At 50.6% G+C, this 12804-nt stretch overlaps 1 long non-coding RNA gene across 4 annotated transcripts in view; it reads left to right on the top strand.

The window, feature by feature from the left end:
- The window catches only part of LOC308648605, a 32492-nt gene extending 19897 nt beyond the window's left edge, over positions 1-12595 (top strand). For 3 of the 4 annotated variants that reach the window (XR_014021877.1, XR_014021878.1, XR_014021879.1), the window contains 2 exons: positions 6821-6908; positions 8193-12595. This is a non-coding gene — a long non-coding RNA (uncharacterized lncRNA). The remainder of the gene's footprint in view (positions 1-6820; positions 6909-8192) is intronic. The other variant, XR_014021880.1, reaches the window with a different exon arrangement.
- The last annotated feature ends 209 nt before the right edge of the window (positions 12596-12804 follow it).

Raw genomic sequence — 12804 nt, 5'->3', positions numbered from 1 at the left:
GGAGAGCCAGGGAGGCTTTGTGGGCCCAGCTGGGGTGCCCAGGCCTTCACTTGCAACAGCACCCATGGTGTGGTCCCAGGAGGAGTCCCCCACACCATGAGTCTCCACCTCTCTCCCTACAGAGCTCAGGAAAGAGCCCTGGGCAGGGCTGTGCCAGAGGCAAATCCAGAGCAGCTTCCAGAAGCCAGTTCCGTGCCTGGTGGATGGCTGCTCCCTTCTCACCTGCCACAGTCCACCTCCCTGGAACACAGAGTCCCAGAGCCTGGTCCTTAGCGCTGGCCCAAGGTGTAAGCCCTATTTGCTCTCCACTGGCTGTGTTTGGAAAATGCTTGCAGCTACGCCATCACCATGGGGTAGCTGCATATCACTGAGCCATGGGCAGGTTCTGGTCAATGCTTTGTAGGGGACTTTATCGTCTGATCATCAGAGTGCATTTCAACTAAGGCGCTACTGCGTCACGGGGCCACTTGGTCTTGCTGGATCACTGTTCGTACATGACCCAACATTGTCCCAAGTGTCATCCTGCAGTATGTGGCTACACTCCATTTTGCCTCTCTACATGTAATCTGCCTCCTCCCCTTTGTAGAGGGCTCCCAAGGCTTGGGACTGGCTGGCCGTGGCCTGCTCTGTGTCCATCTCTCTGTGACGTTCACACAGTGAAAGCCCCTAACAAAGCATTTACCCACCACCAGCATGAGTCAAAGCCTCCATGATTTTGCTTTCAGTGTGCAAGGACTGGCCGTCACTGCACCCTGTGCGCTATTATTTTAGTTTCCAATGTTTCTGCTTCACGATCTCATTTAATACTTACTGCTAATGAGTGAAATGGGCCTCATGGGGCGGAGGCTTGGGGACATGAGAGGCTGGCAGGCTCATGCAGTCCTTCTTCATCCCACTAACAAGCTTCCTGCCGGTGCTGACCCCCACAAGCTTCTGAACTCACCTGGAGACTCAGGAGTGAGTCGTCGAGATCCTGTTCTCAGGGATCTCAGCCTTACAGGAGGGAATGACAAAGCAAGAAGCCACTTGGAGACTCTCTAACAGTGCCAGAATCTGTATGGACCGGCAGTCACTGGAGGAGGCGGGTGGACTTGGGTTAAGTCAAGGAATCAAAGACGGCATCACTTGTGTGAGGAATATTCAGGTACATGAGAACTTACAGATGGTGTGGCAACTTCCAGACGGAGGACACGGTACAGTTGGCACTGAAAATGCCAGTTGCAGACTACAGGTGCGGAGGAGGCCCTCGGGGATAACACAGCTAAACACGCCCTTCATCATGATGTCACCATGTCACAGCGGAACACCTGGCTCCAGGTTGTGGCGATGCTGGTGCGAATGAGCCCACTACACTGCCAGGCATAGGAGAGCAGGGCGCTAGCAGGGCTGCGGGGCGGGACCGGGTGACGGGCTTACACGTTTACTGTGCCGCACTCTCTGTGGTTACTTCAGTGTGTTCTCCCTCCACTTACAAAAGAAAGCTCACAGGAAAACGGTTTGCAGCGGCCCCGACATCTTGTGTTCTCTGTGTCTCTTGATTGTTGTGTTTTCTCTTGTGCTTGATGGAATCTAGCGTGGTGTTGCTCAGCACGGCCCCAGGAGCGAGAGCGATGCTGTATCTCTAGGGTGTGTCTCAGTCCAAAGCAGGCTGCACCGCCTGGGCCGTGGAAGTTTGCCCTGGTGATCACATGGTGCTGAGTGGCCTGCTGCTGCAGTACTCAGAACATGTCCCCCTCCCTGGGCAACGCATGCCTGCATGCCCAAGGACCAGGAGAGGAGGAGCTCCCAGGAGGTGGGTTTGGATAGGCAAGAACTTCCAGGTGGTCTCTCAAAGAAAAGAGGAGAGGGGAAACTCATAGGGTCAGAAGTTCTCGGATCTTGGAGCTGCAAGGGTCACCGCTGCTCTCCTTCCTTGCTCCACACCTGTGTGCCCTGGGAGGTGGATTGCTAGGGGAGCTCACCTGGGGTCAAGTGAAGCCAGCCAAATATGCTGTGCAGGGCCCAGCAGCAGCACAGAAAGGGGTTCCGCATCCACAGTCTGACCGCGCTCTCCTCCTCCTCCCACAGTGGATGTTTAATGAACTGCATACAACCAAGAAAAAAAAATGGCCTCCACCTGAGCCATCTGGGCTCTTACCTGCCAGGAGCAAGCCGTGGTTTGGGTTCACTGTCTGGTGGTCATGATTGTGTGCCAAAAGACCATCTTTTAATAAGAGACTGTGTCTGAGCGAGAGCGGAGTGTTCTCCAAGCCGGATCACCAGGACAGCCTAGGAGCAGGCAGATTGCCGGGCTACAGCCCAGAGGTTCTGATTCAGGAAGACCCGAGGTGGGGCTGTCATTCTGTGATGGATTTCTAGGTGGTGCTGCTGTGGCCGCTCTGGGTACCACATTTTGAGAACTGATGCTCTAGATATATTGAGAATGTTGTACAGACTGGATTTCCAGCTCCAGGTGCACCTTGGCCAAGTCGTTTTGCTCTCTGAACCCCGTTTCCTTGTCTATCAAACAGACGCTGCTGTGGGTGCTGAGCCATCATCTGCCTGGTGCCCAGCCCTTTCCATGAATGCCTGCTCCCTTCAGCTCTGTGACCCACCGTGCTCACACACACCATCGGTCATCATGGAGATGAACTCAGTCACCAGAAATGCCGCTGTGGAGTCAGGCAGGGGAGCAGACCCCAGCTCTGTGGCTTCCTGTGAGCACTCAAGCAAGACTGTCACCTCTTTGAGCCTCACTTTCCTCATCTTCAAAACAGGAACTAAAAAATCACAAGGGAATCTACCTTCTAGTGTTTGTGGAATATTATTATGCGCCTAGCACATAGCAAGTCCTGGTAAGGGAGAACTCTTAGCACAGGCAATTTCTTTGGGTCAGTAGAATCTCTGCTTTGCCATAAAGATTAGCCCAAGGGATGGAAATTGTGCACAAAATATCAAACATCAAGGAGAGTAAAGAAGTATCTAAAAAGCTTAAACTTGAACCTATAAGTCAAGATTGCAGGAAAAACCAATGTATATGACACATTGGTTTTAAAACTAATTCATAACCAGTGGATGGAACTGGAATACAGTTTGTGCTGAAGATGAATATCCTTCAACTCCAGAAAAGTCTGCGGGCCACAGGGCCCTTTCCAGTGGTCAGTTGTGATGGATGGCAGGCTGCTTGTCAATCAGCTCAGGGTCTCTTTCAGCAGCCTGGTGGTCCTCACCTCTGGGGATAAAAAAATTGGGAGTTGGAAGGATTGAGCTGATCTGAGGGCTGGAGAAGCCTGTCTAAGAGGTCAGATGTCTCTGATCCTGGGGCCAAACGACACAGATTCCTTCGCATGCTTTTCTTTTGCACTATGCACTTAATTAGATTGGTAGTGATAGAAAATTAAAACACTTTATGTCTTTCATACAATACCTGAAGAAAGAGGAGATAGCAAAGGACAAAGAGTTAAAGGTGAAGAGAGAGGCTACAGAATGGGAGCAAATCTTTACCACATGCACATTAGATAGAGCACTAATATCCAGGGTATATAAAGAACTCAAAAAATCCTAACACCAAAACCACAAACAAGCCAATCAATAAATGGGCAAAGGAACTGAACAGACACTTCTCAGAAGAAGATATACAGCCAATCAACAAATACATGAAAAAATGTTCAACATCTCTTCTTATTAAAGAAATGAAAATCAAAACTACTCTAAGATTTCATCTCACTCCAGTCAGAATGGCAGCTATTATGAAGACAAACAACAATAAGTGTTGGCAAGGATGTGGAGAAAAAGGCACACTCATACATTGCTAATGGGACTGCAAATAGGTGCAACCAATCTGGAAAGCAGTATGGAGAATCCTAGGGAAACTGGGAATGGAACCAACATTTGACCCAGTTATCCTACTCCTTGTTCTATCCCCAAAGGACTTAAAACAGCATACTACATGGACACAGCCACATCAATGTTTATAGCAGCACAATTCATAATAGCTAAACTATGGAGCCAACCTAGATGCCCTTCAGTAGATAAATGGATAAAGAAAATGTGGTCTGTATACACAATGGAATATCACTCAGCATTAAAAGAGAATAAAATCATGGCATTTGCAGGTAAATGGATGGAGTTGGAGAATATCAAGCTAAGTGAAATTAGCCAATCCCAAAAAAACAAAAGCTGAATGTTTTCTCTGATAAGTGGATGCTGATCCATAATGGGAGTGGGGCATGGAAGGAATAGACGAACTCTGGATAGGGCAAAGGGGAGAGAGGGGAAGGGAAGAGGACCAAGGGGTAGGAAAGACGTGGAATAAGATGGAATCTTTACCCCAAGTACATGTATGAAGACTCGAAGGGTGTGACTCTACTTTGTGTATGAATGGAAATGCATTGTGCTGTCATGTATAACTAATTAGAACAAATAAATAAGTAAATTTTAAAAAGAGAGAGAGAGAAGACAAGGACGAGGAGAAGAGATCGTGCGTGGATGTGACCTTTCACAGTCCGGATTCTGAGCTGCATCGTCCACAGATGATCTTTGAGAGATGTCCACGTTCTTTTTTTGAGACAGGGTCTCACTGTGCTTTCCAGACTGGCTTTAACTCCCAGTCCTCCTGTCTCAGCCTCCCCAGTAGCAAGGATCACAGGCCCCACTGCACCCAACCAGGAAGATATTTAGATCTGAACTGCCTAAAAGGAGATATCTTTGTTGGATTTGTAAGAAGTCACCACCAAAGCAACAGAACAGAGTCAACACAGATGGTTAAAAAAGAAAAACCAGAGACTTTTAATAAATCCAGCCCTACCCTTGAATGCATAGAGCGGTTGGCTCTTACATAGTGACAGCTTCAGGTTCAACATGTTTGTACTCTAATTAGTCAACGCTATTTCTTGATCAGCGGATTAAGTCTTGAGTGTCCATCCAATAAAGATCCTTTAAGCAATGGCTGCCATGTCCCCCCTGGTCTTTCAGGAGTGGCAGTGAACACAGGGGTTGGAGGGTCTGAACTGAGTCCCACCTTTAGGGTGGCGGGAGCCCCCTTCCTTCCCCTAGTCCTCAATTGCCTCAACCTGGGCAGCCTGCCTGCCTCTTAAGGTGGGTGGCCATAGGTGGTCGTGAAACATCCAGCACGTAGTACAGTCACAATGAGTGCTGTCCCTGGTGAGCTGTTTCCTCATCGCTCGGAGGCTCTGTGTGGCCCAATGGCAACAGGAGTGGTCCATTACTTTGCCGTAGTGCTTCTCCCACTGGACTTGGAGTTACCCAAGTGTAGCAATTACATCTGTGCTCTATTAAATATTTAGAAAAAGGTTTTGCTATTGAAAAGAAGCAAGCATTTAGAATCCACAAGCCCAGGGTGCAGAGAGGCTTGGCCCAGCAGATTTAAGAATAGAACAGCAGATTTGTTCTATCAAGTATGGTGAAGGGGAAAATAAGAGAAGGAGGAAAATAAAACGTTTTGATTATTGGCTCTGGGACAGGCTGTAGCCTGGAATTTGCACGTGTTAGCAAGGACAAGAAGCCCTGGGGCATAAACACATTGCAAGGCCACACAACCAGTAAGCAGAAAATTTAGGGTTTGAGCCCAAGACGGCCAGAGCCCCAAATCTTAGCCTTATTTGACTCTCTGAGGCCAACTTCACAGCCCTTCCCCGTGAGCCCTCCCCAGCCTGCCTGGCAACTTTGTCCTGGGTCTCAAGCATTAGCAGGGCAGAAGTCGGCCTGATGAAGTTCTGTCCAAAGAGCCCAACTTCCCACCATGAGAAACAGGCCCCAGGAGGGCTGGTCATGGAGTAACTACGCTCCAAGGATGAATGGGCATGATAGGAGGAGCACGGGTGTTAAAGCAGCCTCCATGGGACCAAGAAACGTGCTCAATCATTTCTGAAAAGGGTCAGATCGATTTGCAGCCCTGTCGCCTTCCTTGAGTGGCAGGAAGGAGCTCAGGCCCAGTGAGGTTCTCCAAACCTGCAGAGCCCCACTGGGCACCACGACCCTGGAAGGTGCTTCAGGTGGCACGTGACTTTAAGGAACAAATCAAGGTTTCACTGCCAGGGAGGCTAGAATGGGCCCTCTTCAGTAGATCATGAAAGATAATGTGTTCCCTGGTGCATTTGGATTCAAGTGCACCCTCTTGGGCATGGCCTGGAAGGAGTGGCTCGTGACTCCAGCCACAGACTTGCACCAACTCATCTGCTACCTGTGACTTCCTACCCTCCTCCTCCCATCATGGGTGTTCCTTCTGTCCTGGACACCCCGGCCCACTACCCCTCAGGCTTGGTCCCGCTTTTGTCTCTGTTGGGGACATTCTTCCAAGCAGACCTTACAAGGCTGGGCTCCCGGGGCCTTTCTGGGGAAGGCAGCTCAAGCCGTCCCTCCGCCCTGCTCTCTAGCACTTTGGGACTTGAAAGTACTTACTGACTGCTGCTGGTTTTGTGGCTGTTTCCCCTCCAGGGGTGCATTTCTGTGACTGTCAAGACTCACCTGCTTTTGTCACTACTGCCACCGCATAGCTGTGCAGTTTGTAAACAGCTAGTAAATATTTTCACAAAAACAAAATCACTCTCAGGTTGGAGTCAGAAAGGGGTGGGGACCCAAGCGAGAGATCCACGCACTTTTACACTTAGGTTTTATTCTCTCTGCCTGGAAAGACCCCTAGTCTTTGACGTCAGATAAAACCCAGTAATTTTCTAGTCATCTTCAAATTCCAGTTCAGAAACTGAATGTCCCTCCTGCCACTGGGCCACGGGAGGCAGCCCCTGACTTCCTGGGCAATCCTCCTGTCTCCCACCCGCCCTGCTTTCACCCATGCCATGCTGTGTTCTGTTTATTTACTCAGATGCCCAGCTCCCCGGGCGGAGAGGAAGCAGGTGGGATTGTCTTATATTTCACAACTGGAACAACGTCTGGCATATCAAAGATGCTCGGTGAGTGTCTGGGAAATGAATTGAACTGAAATGAATTAAATCACATTAGTGGAAAGTATTTTTAAGTGTCATAGGCCATGAAGCCTATCTTCCCAGTTAAATTCAATTAAACAACTACTTATTCAACATAACCAGCAAATGATGACACCACCCAGCCACTGCACCTCATGTATAATAAATGAAATTGTCAGTTTTGAGTTGGGGTAGGTGGCACCTTGGTGTGGGTTTCTGACAGGCAGTTCCAATGCAGAATCAAGGGTGGAGAGGTGTGAACAGTCTGTGGGGCACCTCCTCTCCACTAAGTCCTGTGCCAGTGATTCTGAGTGGTGGGTGTCAGTAGCACACTGCACACCAGTTTTGTGGGAGCAAGTAAAGAGGGAGAAGGAATGATCATGTGAGCTCGGGGAAGGCCTTCCAGACAAGATGCATCATCAGGTCTTTGAAGCATGAATACTTTAAGCCAGAGGCCAGGAGGAAGAGTCCTGGGGATTGGGGCTTTAGCAAGATGAGAAAAGCAGGCCCCTTTGCAGCATACCTGCAGGGGAGGTTGTGGGGAAGGGAGATGAAGCCAAGCGACCCCAAAGGCCTGGAGTGACCAGACACTACCCATGAGGGCCAACCCCTATCATAGCCACCATCTCCAGTGAAGGTGAGACACTGGCTTTGGGTAGTGCAGACCCAGTGGGCTTCTGGGAATGGACTTCGTCGTCTGTGGGTCATTCGGCCCTTTTCTAGCAGGTGGACCCCTTGCTGGAGGAGGAGCTCCCCAGTCTGGGTCTGTCTATAAAGTGCCACGCCACCCTCTCATGAAGAAATCCTGTTCACCTATGAAGGTCTTGAAGATCCCCAGGGCTTCCTGGAGATGGAGTGGTAGCTGGACAGAGAGCTCTGGAGCAGGCCTCGCGGTCAGCCACGGAAAGCACGGCAGATAGAACATGAAACCAGCCCCTCTTTCCTCTGCAGCTCCAGCGTCTCCTTCTCTGTACACATCTCAGCATCCTCGTCTGTAAGAGGTCTCCCGGAGGACAGCTGATTTTAGATGGATCAAGATGCGGCATTCATAGGCTTTCTGATTCCTTCAGTAGGCACCCCATGGGGTGCCAATATCTTGAATGCCTCCTCTGACATTTGCTGATCTCCTTTTCAGTCAGGGTGAGAACAGGAGGCTTCAAGTTCAGAGTCATGACAGGCAGACTCTTGGGAGTGGCCACAGTTCCCCTTGACTCTCTAAACCCTTTCTCTTACCCCAGTCTCCTCTAGATACCTATTCTCTTCATTCTGCAGAGACCCTGGAGGCAGATTTGCAAGTCTTCTACTCCTCTCACCTGGACTCTTGTTCATGGATTTGGCAGCCATTGGCCTTATTTTTTTCCACCCTATTAGTTGTTACAACTGTCTTCTATTTATAGTTGATGCTGCTGCTATTTGATTTGGGGTGCTGATGTAAAGTTTCCTTATTAAGTAAATACATTCTTCTTTTTTCCCTAGAGGATCAATTAGGTGAGTAAATAATCTTGGTGGGACCAAGCAATGACAGGTCCATAGTTACGGCCAGGGGTAGGGGTGGCAGAATAGGGTGGCAGGAGTAGGGAAGGGGATGTGCAGATGACTATGCTAAATGGCAGGTCCTATGTGTGATCCCTGGTGCCAGCTTATTAGCTGATCTCTAATGGGAAGTTACCCAATTTCATAACTCAATGAACAGGACTCAGCATTGTCCAGAGAAGCCTGTGGACACCCAGGTGGACTTTCCCTGTTCTGCATGTCTGTGAGACATCTCTTCCCAGCGACTGACACCTCATTCCTGGTGGGAAGAGTCAACTTAATTTTCCTGAAAGAGCTGTTAATTGGGTGACTCTGCAGGGAGGCCATTTGTCTGTTGAGAGGTCCATGGAGCATTATGCAGAAGATAATGAGAGGCAGGTGGTGACAGTGTCCTAGGATGGAAGGAAGCCTGGAGACAGTCTTTGATGGCCCTGATGTGAGATGAAAGTCCAGTGAGCTCAGAAGAACTTTGCAGAGGGACGGGGGACAAGGGTCACTCTGATACCCTACAGAAACACTGAGATCTTTCATGTCTACTTGTGGCTAGTGGGTGGAGTGGAAGTCCCAACCTGAGTGGGGAGACTCAGACATGGGTAAGATGGCCCAGACGGGACAGTTGAATGGATTTACTCACCATCTATTGTGGGGTGGGGGTGGGAGTGTCCTCATAAACAGCCAAACTGCATCCCCCCCTGTGGGCTGGGCACACACCTGGGCAGGTGCACACAGGAGAAAGAAGGCTGGCAATCAGCAGGAGAAATCCAAAGCCCCTGGGCCACTTTGAGGAAGCCCAGGAAAGAGCCTTTGTTAGAGACTAAAATGATCTCAAGGACAATGAAGGGCCTTCAGCACAGTGTGGAATAGAGGGTGGGTAAACCCAGCCCCAGCTCAGGCGACAGGGCCCACTGGTGATGCCCTGCCATCATGGACCACTTAACAGTGTACTGATTTTTTTTTTTGGTGGGGGAAGGGTCTGCTCTCATAAAAAACGGCATGACAAAGAACAGCAGCTCTTTGCCATTCCTAAGGAAGTCACAACGCAGCCCACGTCCCCTCTCTAGGAGATGAACCAGGCGGAGGAAAGGAAACCTGTCAGATCGGCAGGTTCTCTGAAACAGAGCCACGTGGAAGGCCAGGAGCCGTGCCTTCTCCTAGAAAACAATACGGGAATTGCCCCTCTGTGGCTCAGAGGAGAGGGTAAGACTCGGATATCATCGCTGATGCCCATTTCTCTCTAGGGGACCTCACAACTGGGAACCAAGATGCCCCCTCTTTCCTAGTTCACTGGTGCTCTCCAGGAGGGGTCCTGGATTGTGGAGTGAATGCCTGTCTTCATCCCTTCGTCCAAGAGAGCTCTGCCGGCTCAGGACTGGTGCTGCGGTTTCCTCTCCAGCAGAGAGCTGATGTGAACTAGCAATTCTCTGAACCTACCAGTTATTGCAACTGGACAAAGCCCAGAGGAGACTGAGCCCAGAGAAGGGCTCATGCCCTAAGACACCTGCTGAGCCTCCGAGGATTTGTGGCAGTCACCATGGGGAAGTGCTCTGCCTGGTGGCTGTGGGTTCCCATAGCATGGAGCCTGCGTGACAGGGAGGACTGTGTTAGCCAAGTAGGAATGGAGGGCCAATGGCAGCGGCTTGTGTTCCAGCCTCTCAAGACAACATGGGGACTCCAGGAACTCTGGGGATGGGAACTGTCAGCAGCTGTGGTGGCCTTCCTGTGGAGGCTAATTGGTTTCTGTGGCTTCTTTTGCAATCACAGGTAATAGCACCTGGTAACTATCAGGCTGCCTCTCCAGGAGTTTGGAGCAGGCACGCCCCGGGGCAGACTGCAAGTATTTGAAGAATCCTACAGACACTTACCAGCCTGGGATCTCAGGACAATTATGAGTCCCCTCCAAGCTTCCCCTCTCTGTAGTCCTCTCTCCTGTGTCAATGTACCAAGAGGAGTCACAGTGATAGATGCAACCCAATTCTAGCCCAGGGAGCTTCTATTTTCATCCTGAGCAAACTTGACACAGGACCCAGCTGCTCTGCATCCACCCATTGCTGGAAAGCCCCCGGTGAGTTGAGCACATTTTCCTCCACAGAGGAAGGCAAGCTGCGCCGTACACCTGGAGCCACACTGTAGGAGCAGGAGCCGCAATCCCCGGTGCTGCTTCCAGTCCTGCATCTGCTGACCATAGCGTCTTCTACTGGGCCCATCCCTGCCCATCCCAGATGTTGCTTTCCTCCTCCTGATGAGCTCATTCTACATGCAGTGCGTGCAAGCTGGTCTCCTCCTCGCTGTGAGCTGAGCACTTTTACTTTTAACTGACACATAATTGTACATATTCACAGGGCACAGTGAGATAAGGTGATACATATACACAATATGTAATGCTCAAACCAGGTAATCAGCATTTCTAGCTCCTAAATATTTGTTATTTCTTTGGCTGGGACCTTTGAACTTTTTGCTTCTAGTTCTTTCTAAGATGCGGATGCTGTTGTCAGCTCACCTCCCTACTCTGATGGAGAATGCTGGATGCACCCTCCTGTGGCTGCCTTCTAGTGCCCACAGTCTGCTCTCCAACCACTGTCCCCTACTTTCCTAAACCACTTCCAGAATATTGGTGCTTCTGCTCCATTTTGAGCTCATTAAAACCTCTTTCGGACAAAGCTGGTCTCATTTTTCTCCTTGAAAAAGAATTCTCAGATTTGTTGCAAAGCTTTCTTGAAATTCCGCTGGGGAGCAAAGCCCCTAGTCTATGATAGATACAGGGTCAGGGGGTCTCTTCCCCTCTCCTAGGCACTCAGAAGATGTGGGTGGCATCAGGGAGGGCAGGGCACCAGGCACGTCGGAGGGAGAGAGGCCAAGTTAGTGGAATCCCGTGGAGCCCTGTTCCCAATGCAGTGGCTGTGCCATAGAGGCCACAGAGAAAACACCAGACCTCAGGCACTCTGGTGCCACCAGGACGTCAGCGCCTCACGTCAGGAAAAGGGAGTAGGGATCAGAGATGCCCAGCTGCTAGCAGCACTGTGAAGCTGAGAAGTGATAGAGGATGGGGAAGACGCAGAGCTCACCCATGTCTAGTGTCCCCGTAGGGACTAGGGAGCCTGGCAGGGTGCATCTCAGTGACAGGGTTCATGCCTCACCCATGCCAGCCCTGGGCTTGATTCCCAGCACTAAACAAAAACTATAGAGTGCCTAATTTAATAGCTAAATCCTCTGGAGAGATCTAAGTTTGACACCTGCTTCTGCCATCTAGGAGCCACAATGGTGGAGAAATGACCTGGCCTCTCCGAACCTCAGGGACCTTATGAATAAAAGGTGGCGGTGGGCGGGGTGGGGGGCGGTTGATATCGCAAGGATTGGTGAGGTTGAAGAGGTCAGTGTAGAAGCCCCGCAGCGGCCTCCTTCCTATAAGGCTGAGTGGTGCGTGTTGAACGTCTCTGGCTGCCGGCTGCCAAGCTTTCTCTTCTCCTTCTAGAATGACATTTCATATCCTAGCTTGTTGGAAGCTTCAGGAACCTTGACTATGTGACCGTCTCTGTCACTCTTTCTTTCTTCCATCCTTTCTTGCTTCCTTTCTTTCTCCCTCAATTTTAAGTTTACTCTATTATTACAAAATAATGAAAGCTCATTTTAGAATTTTTTTTTTTTTTAAATCATTCGTTGTTCTCCAACTGAACATTTCCCTTGGCAGAGCTCATCCGTCCACCCTCCCTGAGCCCAGCTCTTTGTCCTGGACAAGTACAGGTGCCAGGCAGGTCCCCGCTCTCCCAGGCTAAGATGCGAGCGGGTCAGGCGATCAAGGGACAAGTCAGGAATAAAACATGAACTAGCAGCAAGGGCTATGATGGACGTGAGGCAGGGCAGCGAGGCAGAGAGCCAGCCGCTCTGGAGGAAGAGCCTGGAGGCTGAAGGGGGACGTTGGAGTCGAGACCTGATGAGAAAGGCCACGACCCAGGAAGAGTGAGTCCGAGGCAGCCAAGGACAATGCACTGCAGGGAGGAGCACCATGCATGTGAGAAGCCAGAGGCCAGGGCCCTGGACTGCAACCATCATGGGCAGGAGCTGAGAAGAGCCCGGAGGCAGAGGTAGGGCTAGGGGACAGCAGGCCCCAAAGGCATTAGGAAGGGGTCCGGGTTGTACTTAGGTGAACAGAATGGTCACTGACAGCCCACGGGGGTGGAGGAAGGATGGCAGGGAGAAGGAGCAGGTACAAGGACCCACTGAGGGAGCAACTGCAGAGTCCAGGGTGAGGAGGCCGGGCCCACGGTAGGTGGAAGGAGGAGGAGTAGGCAGGTTGAGCCGGCCCCCAAGGGACAGTCTCAGAGCTTGCTGGTGTCTTGGACGTGGGGCTCTGAGG

The sequence above is a fragment of the Spermophilus citellus genome, assembly GCF_964194105.1.
Source record: "Spermophilus citellus genome assembly, chromosome: 1".
NCBI lineage: Eukaryota > Metazoa > Chordata > Mammalia > Rodentia > Sciuridae > Spermophilus > Spermophilus citellus.
This window is presented reverse-complemented; position numbering and strand designations above follow the sequence as displayed.